We start from the raw sequence: 15,798 nt of genomic DNA, 5'->3' as shown, positions 1-15,798 counted from the left end.
GGGACGCAAGCCAAGGAGAGTGTGTTTTGAGAGTGGGATTTGGGGGCAAGCCAAGGAGAGTGTGTTTTGAGAGTGGGATTTGCGGGCAAGCCAAGGAGAGTGTGTTTTGAGAGTGGGATTTGGGATGCAAGCCTAGGAGAGTGTATTTTGAGAGTTGGATTTGGGACGCATCCAAGGAGAGTGTGTTTTGAGAGTGGGATTTGGGGGCAAGCCAAGGAGAGTGTGTTTCTAGAGTGGGATTTGGGGGCAAGCCAAGGAGAGTGTGTTTTGAGAGTGGGATTTGGGGGCAAGCCAAGGAGAGTGTGTTTTGAGAGTGGGATTTGGGACGCAACCAAGGAGAGTGTGTTTTGAGAGTGGGATTTGGGGGTGTAACAGATGTGAAACGGCTAGCTTAGTTAGCGTGGGCGCTAAATAGCGTTTCAATCAGTGACGTCACTTGCTCTGAGACCTTGAAGTAGTAGTTCCCCTTGCTCTGCAAGGGCCGTGGCTTTTGTGGAGCGATGGGTAACGATGCTTCGAGGGTGACTGTTGATGTGTGCAGAAGGTCCCTAGTTCGCGCCCGGGTATGGGCGAGGGGACGGTCTAAATTTGTACTGTTACAGGGGCAAGCCAAGGAGAGTGTGTTTTGAGAGTGGGATTTGGGGGCAAGCCAAGGAGAGTGTGTTTTGAGAGTGGGATTTGGGAAGCAAGCCAAGGAGAGTGTGTTTTGAGAGTGGGATTTGGGATGCAAGCCAAGGAGAGTGTGTTTTGAGAGTGGGATTTGGGACGCAAGCCAAGGAGAGTGTGTTTTGAGAGTGGGATTTGGGGGCAAGCCAAGGAGAGTGTGTTTTGAGAGTGGGATTTGGGGGCAAGCCAAGGAGAGTGTGTTTTGAGAGTGGGATTTGGGGGCAAGCCAAGGAGAGTGTGTTTTGAGAGTGGGATTTGGGACGCAAGCCAAGGAGAGTGTGTTTTGAGAGTGGGATTTGGGACACAAGCCAAGGAGAGTGTGTTTTGAGAGTGGGATTTGAGGCGCAGCCAAAGGAGAGTGTGTTTTGAGAGTGGGATTTGGGGGTAAGCCAAGGAGAGTGTGTTTTGAGAGTGGGATTTGGGAACAAGCCAAGGAGAGTGTGTTTTGAGAGTGGGATTTGGGACGCAAGCCAAGGAGAGTGTGTTTTGAGAGTGGGATTTGGGATGCAAGCCAAGGAGAGTGTGTTTTGAGAGTGGGATTTGGGGGCAAGCCAAGGAGAGTGTGTTTTGAGAGTGGGATTTGGGACGCAAGCCAAGGAGAGTGTGTTTTGAGAGTGGAATTTGGGACGCAAGCCAAGGAGAGTGTGTTTTGAGAGTGGGATTTGAGGGCAGGCCAAGGAGAGTGTGTTTTGAGAGTGGGATTTGGGACGCAAGCCAAGGAGAGTGTGTTTTGAGAGTGGGATTTGGGACGAAGCCAAGGAGAGTGTGTTTTGAGAGTGGGATTTGGGACGCAAGCCAAGGAGAGTGTGTTTTGAGAGTGGGATTTGGGACACAAACCAAGGAGATTGTGTTTTGAGAGTGGGATTTGGGACGCAAGCCAAGGAGAGTGTGTTTTGAGAGTGGGATTTGAGGGCAAGCCAAGGAGAGTGTGTTTTGAGAGTGGGATTTGGGACGCAAGCCAAGGAGAGTGTGTTTTGAGAGTGGGATTTGGGACGAAGCCAAGGAGAGTGTGTTTTGAGAGTGGGATTTGGGACGCAAGCCAAGGAGAGTGTGTTTTGAGAGTGGGATTTGGGATGCAAGCCAAGGAGAGTGTGTTTTGAGAGTGGGATTTGGGACGCAAGCCAAGGAGAGTGTGTTTTGAGAGTGGGATTTGGGACGCAAGCCAAGGAGAGTGTGTTTTGAGAGTGGGATTTGGGACGAAGCCAAGGAGAGTGTGTTTTGAGAGTGGGATTTGGGACGCAAGCCAAGGAGAGTGTGTTTTGAGAGTGGGATTTGGGACGCAAGCCAAGGAGAGTGTGTTTTGAGAGTGGGATTTGAGGGCAAGCCAAGGAGAGTGTGTTTTGAGAGTGGGATTTGGGACGCAAGCCAAGGAGAGTGTGTTTTGAGAGTGGGATTTGGGACGAAGCCAAGGAGAGTGTGTTTTGAGAGTGGGATTTGGGACGCAAGCCAAGGAGAGTGTGTTTTGAGAGTGGGATTTGGGACGCAAGCCAAAGAGAGTGTGTATTGAGAGTGGGATTTGGGACGCAAGCCAAGGAGAGTGTGTTTTGAGAGTGGGATTTGGGACGCAAGCCAAGGAGAGTGTGTTTTGAGAGTGGGATTTGGGACGCAAGCCAAGGAGAGTGTGTTTTGAAAGTGGGATTTGGGGGCAAACCAAAGAGAGTGTGTTTTGAGAGTGGGATTTGGGGGCAAACCAAAGAGAGTGTGTTTTGAGAGTGGGATTTGGGACGAAGCCAAGGAGAGTGTGTTTTGAGAGTGGGATTTGGGACGCAAGCCAAGGAGAGTGTGTTTTGAGAGTGGGATTTGGGGGCAAGCCAAGGAGAGTGTGTATTGAGAGTGGGATTTGGGACGCAAGCCAAGGAGAGTGTGTTTTGAGAGTTGGATTTGGGACACAAGCCAAGGAGAGTGTGTTTTGAGAGTGGGATTTGGGACGCAAGCCAAGGAGAGTGTGTTTTGAGAGTGGGATTTGGGACGCAAGCCAAAGAGTGTTTTCTTTCACGTGGTGTCTTAATATATTTCTCTTGGTCGACCATAGTTGCCTGTTTACTATTTAAAAAAGTAACGTTTTATTGAAATGTATTTTAATTTATTTCTCAACCCTATTTTGACTCCTCTGACACAAGTCTGTATATAGAAGCACAGTTGTATGTAGCACAGTATAGGCCTATTGACTTTACCTTAATCCTGTAGAAAACCCCTCTAGAAATTTGATTATCTGCACATTTAGTAACAATATTATTACATTATATGAAGATGATTTTATTTTGATAATTTAAATCTAGAATCCTTAGTTGCTACATCCATTTTTGGACTTTTGGACAAAGGAATGATTCTTGAAGAATATTACTTGTAAATGCCTCGTGAGCTTAGTTCAACTGTCACACCCCATCAGAACACAATATATAAAGTAAATGTAAACAAAACACTGTATAGTCTCAAAACATGGTTCATACTATAATGTTGATATCATGGATGGTCAGTCCTTGTATCCGTACCGTAGCTCTGTCTATGAATTTGAGAGTGGTTACATTTCTCCAGCATAATCCCACAGCTGTTTACCAAAACACAGACGGGGTGGCCCTTTGTTATTGTTTCAATTAAGGATTCCAGCTTTATCTATATCTACCTATACAGCCTCCTTTTCCACTTGTACTGTTGTGTTTTAGCAGGGGTGAACTGAATCATAGCTATATGAGTCTAAGCTGGTTTCTAGAATGATTACAATGAGAATTAGAATGGTTAGAATATTCTCCATAGAACATAGCACGATTCTAAGATTCTCATTCTAATTAAATGGGGTTCTCATCATGGGGTTGGAGGCTTTGTATGGAGCTGTGTATCTGGTGCAGTTTGTGAAGTTGAACGGTCCATTTTGGCGATTGAAACGCAGTGAAACTGTCAGATGTTGTGTGTCTTAAAGCATTGCAGTTGATATCCTTGTATCATGTGAAAATAAAAATCAATTTTCTCTATGACTACAGTAAAAACCAAGTGTGCCACTGTCTCTGCCTTTCCACAAGCTGATGGCTGTTATTGTTTCTGTCTCCGAGGCTGCATGTTTCCACGGTGACGTCTTTGCCCCGTGGCCTTTATACACTCAACCATTTACTGCACAACGTGGGGGCCAACTTGTCGTGCTTTGATTACTACTGTTTTCTGTTCTTGGTGGGATCAAAACTAGAATCAGTGTGATTGCTGTTGTGGTTGTGAATTCTTTTTAAAATTTTTTTTTAAACAGTGTTTTGTGCTCAAAAAACAGGAGTAGAGGTGCTTAGAATGTGCGTGTGATTTTTATTGTGGTTATTAGCAGCTACCAGAGCACCAGACTAGTGTGTGTGTGTGTGTGTGTGTGTGTGTGTGTGTGTGTGTGTGTGTGTGCGTGCGTGTGTATATGTGATATTGTGGTTATTAGCAGCTACCAGAGCACCAGACTAGTGTGTGTGTGTGTGTGTGTGTGCGTGTGTGTGTGCATGTGTGTGTGTGTGATATTGTGGTTATTAGCAGCTACCAGAGCACCAGACTAGAATATGTGTGTTATTGTGGTTTGTTGTAAAGAGGTGTAATGAAAGTCATAGACATGCCTCCTACTCCCCAGTGTCTGTGTGATCACTCGCCGAAGGTGTAGATGGAACACAACACACAGCCGTCTCCACGGAGATCTGGAATGACAGGCTACTAATTACTGTTCAGTTGCTTCTCTGCTGCTGATCCTCACACTTGGAAGCACACACACACATAAACAGAAAAAATAAAGTGTGTGTGTGTGTGTGTGTGTGTGTGTGTGTGTGTGTGTGTGTGTGTACATACATGCATGCATGCGCACTATGCTGTCTACAGAGACACAGAGGTTGGACTTAAAACAATGAGTCACAAATCAGGCTAGCTGTTTTCTTGATGAACGCAGACACACTCCTTTAGTATGAGCTAAACATCGGTACAAAATAGTAAACTCTGTTCAACATGTCAGATGCTGACTGAAGTGTGCTACTCTATTATTTCCTGGTAGCACCCCTTCGCTGAATTAACGGAACACCTCACCGGAATGGAACACATATGGAATGGAACACCCAGTGAATGGCAATGTTCTTTCTCAGTCTCCCAAAAGGCACACTATTCCCTATTTAGTGCACAACTTTTGACCAGGGCCCAAAGGCACTATAGGGAATAGGGTGCCATTTGGACACACAAGTGACTCCAGATCTAGCACAGAGCTCACTCTGAGTGTACTCTCAATGGCGCCGACAGAGAGGGCTGCTGTGCTTCTAGCTCTTAGGACACTTTGCAGTATTTTGTTTTTTCATGTATTATTTCTTACATTGTTAGCTCAGATTTTTTTATTGATGTTATTACATAAGGCCAGGAAGAACTATTGGATATCAGAGCGGCGGTAACTCACCAGCACTTCCAGCCCTGCGACCAGGAATACGACTTTCCAGAAGCGGATCCTTTGTTCACACCCCCCAGGGCAATTTAACTGATTTCAGAGGCCGACCCAAAACACAGCAGTCGGAGGAGAGGTATTCGGAGTGGTCTTCTAGTCCGATTTAGGAGGCGTGCACACCACCTACCGCTTCCGAGTATATTACTCACTAATGTTCAGTCTCTGGATAATAAAGTTGACGAGCTCAGGGCGAGGATCTCTTTCCGGAGAGACATCAGGGATTGTAACATACTCTGTTTCACGGAAACATGGCTCTCTCGGGATATACTGTCTGAGTCGGCCCAGCCAGTTGGGTTCTCAGTTCATCGCGCAGACAGGAATAAATATCTCTCCGGAAGAAGGGCTGGGGTGTATATTTCGTGTTTAACGACTCATGATGTAATTGTGATAACATACAGGAACTCAATTCCTTTTGGTCACCCGACTGGGAATACCTCACAATCAAATGGCGACCATATTATCTCTCAAGAGAATTCTCTTCGGTTATCGTCACAGCCGTGTTTATCCCCCCCGCGGATACCAAGACGGCCATCAAGGAACTTCACTGGACTTTATGCAAACTGGAAACCATATATCCTGAGGCCGTATTTATTGTAGCTGGGGATTTTAACAAAGCAAATTTGAGGGAAAGGCTGCCAAAGTTCTATCAACACATTGACTGTAGTAGTCGCGCTGCTAAAACACTCGACCACTGTTACTCCAACTTCCGGGATGCCTACAAGACCCTCCCCTGCCCTCCTTTCGGCAAATCTGACCATGACAGTTTTGCTCCTCCCTTCTTATAGGCAGAAACTCAAACAGTAAGTAATATTTAAAAATATACTAAAAAGATGAATGAGTTTATCAGGAAGTGTATAGTAGATGTTGTACCCACTATGACTATTAAAACCTACCCAAACCAAACACTGTGGATAGATGGCAGCATTCGCGCAAAACTGAAAGTGTGAACCACCGCATTTAACCATGGCAAGGTGAATAGGAATATGGCAGAATACAAACAGAAAGGCAATCAAACAGGTACAACTTCAGTATAGAGACAAAGTGGAGTCGCAATTCAACGGCTCAGACACAAGACGTATGTGGCTTGGTCTACACACAATCACAGACTACAAAAAGAAAACCAGCCACGTCTCCGAGACCGACGTCTTGCTTACTGACGAGCTAAACACCTTCTTCTCACGCTTTGAGGATAACACAGTGTCACCAACGTCTTGCTTACGGACAAGCTAAACAACTTCTTCTCACGCTTTGAGGATAACACAGTGTCACCAACAGGGCCCACTACCAAGGACTGTGGGCTCTCCTTCTCTGTGGCCCGACGTGAGTCAGACATTTCAGCGTGTTAACCCTCGCAAGGCTGCCAGCCCAGACGAGCTAGCATTGGTATCCACGTCGGCACCAATGATGTTAGGATAAAACAATTAGGGGGGAGTGATGAGTTCTACAGCAGTCTCGGACAACAATTTGTAGATAACTGGCCTTCTTTCTGGGACTCTCCCACAAACAGGACCAAGCAAGGCCTACTGATGAGTGACGGACTCCATCCAAGCTGGAGGGGTGCTCTCATCTTATCTATCAACATAGACATGGCTTTGTCTCCTCTAGCACCACACTAGGGTGCAGGCCAGGCAGCAGGCTGTTAGCCACCCTGCCAGCTTAGTGGAGTCTGCCACTAGCACAGTCAGTGTAGTCATTTCAGCTTTCCCCATGGAGACAGTGTCTGTGCTTTGATCTAGGTCGGGCAAAACCGAACATGGCGGTGTTCGCCTTAGCAATCTCACTGGAACAAAGACCTCCTCCATTCATGTCAATATTGAAAGAGGTTGTGACAATATCTCACATCTCAAAATAGGGCTACTTAATGTTAGAGCCCTCACTTCCAAGGCAGTCATAGTTAATGAACTAATCACTGATCATAACCTTGATGTGATTGGTCTGACTGAAACACGGCTCAAGACTGATTAAATTTAAACCATTTTACATGGTGTGTGTGTTTGTGTGTTTGTGTGTGTGTGTGTGTTTGTGGTTTAAATGAGGCCTTACTGAGGCTGCGTTGCTAGAATCTTCACTAGAACCCAAAAAATCTGATCATATTACTCCAGTGCTAGCCTCTCTACACTGGCTTCCTGTTAAGGCAAGGGCTGACTTCAAGGTTTTACTGCTAGCCTACAAAGCATTACATGGACTTGCTCCTACCTATCTCTCCGATTTGGTCTTGCCGAACATACCTACATGTACGCTACAGTCACAAGACGCAGGCCTCCTTACTGTCCCTAGAATGTCTAAGCAAACAGCTGGAGGCAGGGCTTTCTCCTGTAGAGCTCAATTTTTATTGAATGGTCCGCCTGCCTATCCATGTGAGAGAGGCACACTCAGTCTCAACCTTTAAGTCTTTACTGAAGACTCATCTCTTCATTAGGTCCTATGATTGAATGTAGTCTGGCCCAGGGGTGTGAAGGTGAACGACAAGGCACTGGAGTGATGAACCACCCTTACTGCCTGGTCGGCTCCCTTCTCTCCACTGGGATTCTCTACCTCTGACCCTATTATGGAGGCTGAGTCACTGGCTTTCTAGTGCTCTTCCGTCCCTAGGAGGGGTATGTCATGTTGTGCCAAGCTTTTCTTTTCATTAGTCTGGTGTTCTGTGTGAACTAAAGATTACCCCCTTTAATTCTCTCTCTCTCTCTTTCTCTCTCCCTCTCTCTCTCTCTCTCTCTCTCTCTCCCCCCCCCCCCCCCCCCCCCCAAACATAACACTTGGTATTCAGGATATCAAGTACGATAGTGAGTTTAAGGGTACAAGACTGGACATACAGTGCCTTGCGAAAGTATTCGGCCCCCTTGAACTTTGCAACCTTTTGCCACATTTCAGGCTTCAAACATAAAGATATAAAACTGTATTTTTTTGTGAAGAATCAACAACAAGTGGGACCCAATCATGAAGTGGAACGACATTTATTGGATATTTCAAACTTTTTTAACAAATCAAAAACTGAAAAATTGGGCGTGCAAAATTATTCAGCCCCTTTACTTTCAGTGCAGCAAACTCTCTCCAGAAGTTCAGTGAGGATCTCTGAATGATCTAATGTTGACCTAAATGACTAATGATGATAAATACAATCCACCTGTGTGTAATCAAGTCTCCGTATAAATGCACCTGCACTGTGATAGTCTCAGAGGTCCGTTAAAAGCGCAGAGAGCATCATGAAGAACAAGGAACACACCAGGCAGGTCCGAGATACTGTTGTGAAGAAGTTTAAAGCCGGATTTGGATATAAAAAGATTTCCCAAGCTTTAAACATCCCAAGGAGCACTGTGCAAGTGATAATATTGAAATGGAAGGAGGATCAGACCACTGCAAATCTACCAAGACCTGGCCGTCCCTCTAAACTTTCAGCTCATACAAGGAGAATACTGATCAGAGATGCAGCCAAGAGGCCCATGATCACTCTGGATGAACTGCAGAGATCTACAGCTGAGGTGGGAGACTCTGTCCATAGGACAACAATCAGTCGTATATTGCACAAATCTGGCCTTTATGGAAGAGTGGCAAGAAGAAAGCCATTTCTTAAAGATATCCATAAAAAGTGTTGTTTAAAGTTTGCCACAAGCCACCTGGGAGACACACCAAATATGTGGAAGAAGGTGCTCTGGTCAGATTAAACCAAAATTGAACTTTTTGGCAACAATGCAAAACGTTATGTTTGGCGTAAAAGCAACACAGCTGAACACACCATCCCCACTGTCAAACATGGTGGTGGCAGCATCATGGTTTGGGCCTGCTTTTCTTCAGCAGGGACAGGGAAGATGGTTAAAATTGATGGGAAGATGGATGGAGCCAAATACAGGACCATTCTGGAAGAAAACCTGATGGAGTCTGCAAAAGACCTGAGACTGGGACGGAGATTTGTCTTCCAACAAGACAATGATCCAAAACATAAAGCAAAATCTACAATGGAATGGTTCAAAAATAAACATATCCAGGTGTTAGAATGGCCAAGTCAAAGTCCAGACCTGAATCCAATCGAGAATCTGTGGAAAGAACTGAAAACTGCTGTTCACAAATGCTCTCCATCCAACCTCACTGAGCTCGAGCTGTTTTGCAAGGAGGAATGGGAAAAAATTTCAGTCTCTCGATGTGCAAAACTGATAGAGACATACCCCAAGTGACTTACAGCTGTAATCGCAGCAAAAGGTGGCGCTACAAAGTATTAACTTAAGGGGGCTGAATAATTTTGCACGCCCAATTTTTCAGTTTTTGATTTGTTAAAAAAGTTTGAAATATCCAATAAATGTCGTTCCACTTCATGATTGTGTCCCACTTGTTGTTGATTCTTCACAAAAATACAGTTTTATATCTTTATGTTTGAAATGTGGCAAAAGGTCGCAAAGTTCAAGGGGGCCGAATACTTTCGCAAGGCACTGTATGTCTGTGGCAGAATCAGTGCTGACTGCATCCCATCGAGCCACAGCTGCCCTTTGTCACAGTTCCAAGACCAGTCAGAAATGTCCGGATAATCCTACGCCAATGATCCCGGTTGATCTCAAAACTGAACTTGGATCCACATTAAGTAGCAATGATATCTTTCGTTACCGTCTTCTTACGACAGGAGACACGTTGTAGTTTTTAACATATCAGGAGCTGGCAGCGAGAGGTTTGAATTGAGACTGAAATGAATCAAAGACTTATATTTAATGAAAGCGAAAAGACATACAATCCCGAAATCAACTGTAACTAACAATAGTAAAACAAAGCTTAAAGCGATGTTTGAGTGAACCCTGAATACGGGAAATGACTTGGTGACATCACTTCTGAACATTGTAGACTCCTCCTTCTCACCACTCTATGAAGTATGTAGCGATCATAGAGCAGGGGAAGAATTCAGTTTGGGTCGGTCAAGATCAAACGTAGCCTCTACGGGATTGGTGTCCCTAAACTGGGACAGTTAAAATGACTAGAATGGCATTGTAAACAACAGCCAACTCCGGGACATAGGCATCTCTTATAAGGGCAGAAAGCATCAATTGTTGTTAATCTAACTCAAGTGTCCAATTTACAGTAACTATTAGAGCAACAAAAAAATATCACGCTATTGTTTGAGGATAGTGCACAAAAACAAAACACTTTTATCACAGCAACTGGTTTGATACATTCACCTCTGTAGGGAAATAATGTACTTACATTCCTATATTATGTCATTTTTTAGGAAACCCCCCCTGCAATCTAGACGTGTGAAGGTTAGTTTATTTTCTATAGGGAAGCTAATGATCCATCATGAATGACATTCTGGATGTGTGTAAACTTAAATGGTTCATTACCATAGCATCTTAGTATGTTCGCTATAGTTATGTATTTGAAAATTTATAAATTTACCAATTCGGCACATTTGGGCAAACTCCTGGCAGACTTGATACAAAATATTGTGTAGTGAAGTAATTATTCACTGGATCAATCTGAAACTTTGCACACTACTGCCAACTGGTGGACAACATCTAAACTACACCTAGGATCCTATGTCAATGTATGGCCTTTCTCTTGCATTTCAAAGATGATGGAACAAAAAAATAAATAGAAAACATTTTTTGGTTTGTATTATCTTTTACTAAATCTAATGTGTTATATTCTACTACATTCATTTCACATTTCCACAAACTTCAAAGTGTTTCCTTTCAAATGGTACCAAGAACATGCATATATCCTTGCTTCATGTGCTGAGCTACAGGCAGATTTGTGTATGTCATTTTAAGGGAAAATTTGGAAAAAAAGAGTCCGATCTTTAAGAGGTTTTTTAAAGTATTTGAAAGAAAACAAATAGCAGGTGAACCCAGGCCTGTCCACCTGTATCCACCTCAAGATGTAGCAGGCATCATCAAGCACCATCACCACCACCAGCCGTAGGCCAGAAAACACATCCCAAGATAGGCAGACAGGAGGTTATCAGACAGATGCTCTTCTTGGCAGTTATGGCTAAAGGAAATGCTTCCAGCTCAGATAAGGTTGAGATAACATTAGTCATCTTGTATCCCAAATGGCAACCTATTCCCTATATTGTGCATTATTGTAGACCGGAAATCCCCATAGTACGCTGCCTGTCATTTCTTATTAGGCTCTTTCATTTCATTCAATGTTTTTGCTCATTTGTGGTCGTCGTATTTTTTACCCCCTTCCCAAATATGGTTGTCATGGTGATATCGAACACAGTTTCCATGGAGAAGTGCTCATCCGTTCAGCACGCAGCCGGGTCACAGGAGTGGCTAGATGGTTTAACCCCTGGAAGAACACAGACATCTTCATATCCTGGGGGGAGGGTGTGTGTGTGTGCTTGTGAAGGATACGTGTGTGTGTTTGTGTATCTGTGTATTGAACTGCATCCTTAGACCTGCGCTTCACTTTTGCCCCCCCCCCCCCCCAAGCTAATGCCTAGCCTTTAGCTCATCCAACTAACCCAGTCATGTAGTATGCGGTCAGAAGGCCCTGGTTTGAGCCCAGAGAATCATGAATTTGAATTTTGTTCTGCAATCATTTCCATGGCTAAAGTACTGCACTCTACAGCTAGGGTTGTAAACACAGATAGCTGAAATAGTAACAGAAAGGAGCCATAGAGCTACAGATACTACAACGAGTCTAAAAGCCCAGAGAGGCATGAGAGAGAGACAAAGTGGTTTAGATTCCTTTGTAGTACACAACACTCACTTTTTCTCTCTCTCTCTGCCTCTCTCTTTGTCTCTCTCTCTCTACCTCTCTCTTTGTCTCTCTCTCTGCCTCTCTCTCTCCCTCTCCTCTCTCTCTGCCCCTCTCTCTCTCTCTGTCTCTCTCTCTCTGCCTCTCTCTCTCTGCCTCTTTCTCACTCTATCTCCATCTCTTCTTCTCTCTCTGCCTCTCTGTGTCCAGGTGCTATAAGGCACTCTCTCTCCCTCCATCTTTCTTCCTCTCTCTCCCTCTCTGTCCTGCTGTTAGGAGGCTCTCTGATATACAGACAATCTATCCACTCCTTGTGTCAAGGCTGTCAAACCATGTGGAATGCCAAATGGCACCCTATTCCCTACATAGTGCACTACTTTCAACCAGATAGAGCCCCAGTAAAGGGAATACAGTGCCATTTGAGACGCAAACCCATGTTTGACCATTAATTCTCTACGTTGTTTGGTTTCTGGTTTCATTCGAAGTGGGGAAAAAACTACACCCAGTAAGTAAGATGGACAGCTCAACTTAAGTGTTGAATAGTATTCAGTAGAAACCATGTGTGAACTACTTAGAATCAAGGAATTTCATTGTATCCTCGTCCTTATGATCATCCGTTCAGCACGCAGCCTCAGCGCCAGCCAGGTCACAGGAGTGGCCAGGGGTGGGGGCGGGGGTGGTGGTATATGTGTGTGCTTGTGAAAGGGTACGTGAGATTTAGCAACCTGTCTGAGCTAATGTATGTTTTGTGTCATATCAACCACCTGCATGATTCTCCGTCTGATGCAAGGAAATGTAATTCAATGAAAAGTAAACATTCAAAGCTGCTACAAACACTTCAGATCTTGTACTATTGCGGTCAGAACGCCCTGGTTCGAGCCCAGTCGGTCACATCAGCACCATTACAATCATGGTTTAAATTTAAATTAGTTCTGTAGTAATTTCCATTGCTAAAGAAGTAATTTCCATTGCTTCCTCCTCTCCATGCTACCATGTCTAAAAAAAAAGAATAAACAGGTTTAATTGGCTCTGACTCAGGCCCTGGCCTATCAGTACTCTGGTCCTCTTCTCTTCCACACCCCTCCTGTTCCATTCCACCAATCCCGCGCCTCTTATACATCACATGACAACCCGAATGGAATGAAGGAACAACAACAGACAGAGCCACACGGCCACCTGTGGTTACCATGGCGACACTGCTATTAGGGCGTTGTTTTTCCCTCTCCTCTCCCCTCTCTTCGACACAGTCATCGAGCATCAAGCATCATCCCCCTATTTGGAGAGCCTACAGCCATTAGCCGTTAGCCCTTGACGTGGAGAACTGTGGGCCATCTAGCTTCATCACTGACAGTCGTCAAGTCAGTCATTGTCAAGCCATCAGAGTCGTAGGTCATTTGGTGATATCTGTAAGCTGAACACCTGTTGAGTCCGTGTCTGTTCTGAGACTCTAAAGACAAGCCAGAGGCTCAAGAGTCAATCAATATTAGCTGGCTGCTTGTAGAGAGAGAGAGAGGGAGAGAGAGAGAGATTTAGGTGTTTAACCTTTCGATTTGTACATCTTGCCGTCACTGAGGAACGGGCAGCAGTGGCCTACATGCAATCGACATGTGCCTCGAAATATCTAACAATCACACAAGAATTGTTCAAGTGCAGTACATGAGAGACGTAGCCTTCTACTACTGCAGACTAAATGCACGTGTCAGGAAATTAGATTTGACATAAAACAAAACAGATCATTAAAATACCCCTTTTTTTTGCCTTTTTGGTGTGGTATGTCCCGCCCAGGTCTGCTTGTCCTCTGAGAATAGGCTGAGGAACGACATGGAAGGAAAAGGACAAAGAAATGACTCAATACTATGAGACATATCGATCCACGAAGAGCAGAAGGAGAACTATTTATTGGTCAACACACCTAAAAGGAACAACTACCAATCTAGTTGTATCTGTTGTTCAACAGGAGAGCACTCAGTGGTGTGTGTGTGTGTTTATTGTGTAGTGTGTGCATTGTGTGTGTGTTTTGTGTATTGTCTGTGCATTGTATATGTGTATTGTGTGTTGTGTATTGTCTGTGCATTGTATATGTGTATTGTGTGCGTGTTGTGTGTGTGTGTGTCTTGTGTGTGTGTGTGTTGCGTTTATTGTGCGTGTGTATTGGGTGTATTGCGTGTAGTGTGTGTATTGTGTGTGTGTATTGTGTGTGTGTGTAATGTGTGGGTGTGTATTGCGTGTGTGTATTGTGTATTGTTTGTACTGTGTGTGTGGTTTGTGTGTATTATGTGTGTGTATTATGTAGTGCGTGTATTGTGTAGTGTGTGTATTGTGTGTAGTGTGTGTATTGTGTAGTGTGTGTATTGTGTTTATTGTGTATTGTATGTAGTGTGTGCATTGTGTTTATTGTGTAGTGTGTATAGTGTGTGTAGTGTATATAGTGTTTGTAGTGTGTGTATTGTGTGTAGTGTGTGTGTTGTGTTTATTGTGTATTGTGTGTAGTGTGTGTATTGTGTTTATTGTGTAGTGTGTATAGTGTGTGGTGTGTGTATTGTGTGTAGTGTATGTATTGTGTGTATTGTGTAGTGTGTGTATTGTGTTTATTGTGTATTGTGTATTGTATGTAGTGTGTGCATTGTGTTTATTGTGTAGTGTGTATAGTGTGTGGTGTGTGTATTGTGTGTAGTGTATGTATTGTGTGTATTGTGTAGTGTGTGTATTGTGTTTATTGTGTATTGTATGTAGTGTGTGCATTGTGTTTATTGTGTAGTGTGTATAGTGTGTGTAGTGTATATAGTGTTTGTAGTGTGTGTATTGTGTGTAGTGTGTGTATTGTGTATTGTGTGTAGTGTGTGTATTGTGTTTATTGTGTATTGTGTGTAGTGTGTGTATTGTGTTTATTGTGTAGTGTGTATAGTGTGTGGTGTGTGTATTGTGTGTAGTGTATGTATTGTGTGTATTGTGTAGTGTGTGTATTGTGTTTATTGTGTATTGTGTATTGTATGTAGTGTGTGCATTGTGTTTATTGTGTAGTGTGTATAGTGTGTGGTGTGTGTATTGTGTGTAGTGTATGTATTGTGTGTATTGTGTAGTGTGTGTATTGTGTTTATTGTGTATTGTGTATTGTATGTAGTGTGTGCATTGTGTTTATTGTGTAGTGTGTATAGTGTGTGTAGTGTATATAGTGTTTGTAGTGTGTGTATTGTGTGTGTGATCCGGAAACAGGAGAGCACCAGTCTCACTAGAGACGATAATGGACATCACTCCTTGCTCTGCCCCTCCTGTGACTTCTCTATGCACTCTGTGGTGTTTGGGGAAAACAGGGATGGAAAGAGAGGGGGAGTCGGGACAGTGAAAGATAGAGGCTATTGCGTGAATGAGAGAGAGAGAGAGAGATGACGAAAACCTGGGCCTACGCCTTCACTATGGTGAATCCCTTAATTAAACAATACAGAAATACACTACGGAAAAAGAAGGAACAGCACATCAGAAATCATCTCAATGTAATTGAAGAATTCATAGAATCTAACCACTTTTGGGAAAATTGGAAAACACTAAAGAAACAACAGCACAAATAATTATCTATGCAAAACGGAGATGTATGGGTGGACCACTTCTCCAATCGTTTTGGCCCTATAAGAAAATAACAAACAGAAAAAAACATACAAGATCAAATACAAATCTTAGAATCAACTATTAAAGAGTACCACAACACACTGGATTATCCAATCACATTGAATTAACTACAGAACTAAATACAAACCCTCTAACCCAAAATGGCCTGTGGGGTTGATGTTATCCTAAATGAAATGATAAAATATACAGACCACAAATTCCAATTGGCTATACTTAAACTCTTTAACATCATCCTCAGTTCTGGCATCCTCCCCAATATTTGGAACCAAGGACTGATCATCCCAATCCACAAAAGGGGATACAAAATTGACTCCAATAACTACTGCGGCATATGCATCAACATCAACCTTAGCAAAATCCTCTGCATTATCATGAACAGCAGACTCGTA

Source organism: Oncorhynchus mykiss, chromosome 16, assembly GCF_057628025.1.
Source record: "Oncorhynchus mykiss isolate SJ-2025 chromosome 16, ASM5762802v1, whole genome shotgun sequence".
In the NCBI taxonomy this organism is placed as follows: domain Eukaryota; kingdom Metazoa; phylum Chordata; class Actinopteri; order Salmoniformes; family Salmonidae; genus Oncorhynchus; species Oncorhynchus mykiss.
Note: the sequence above shows the minus strand (reverse complement) of the source record.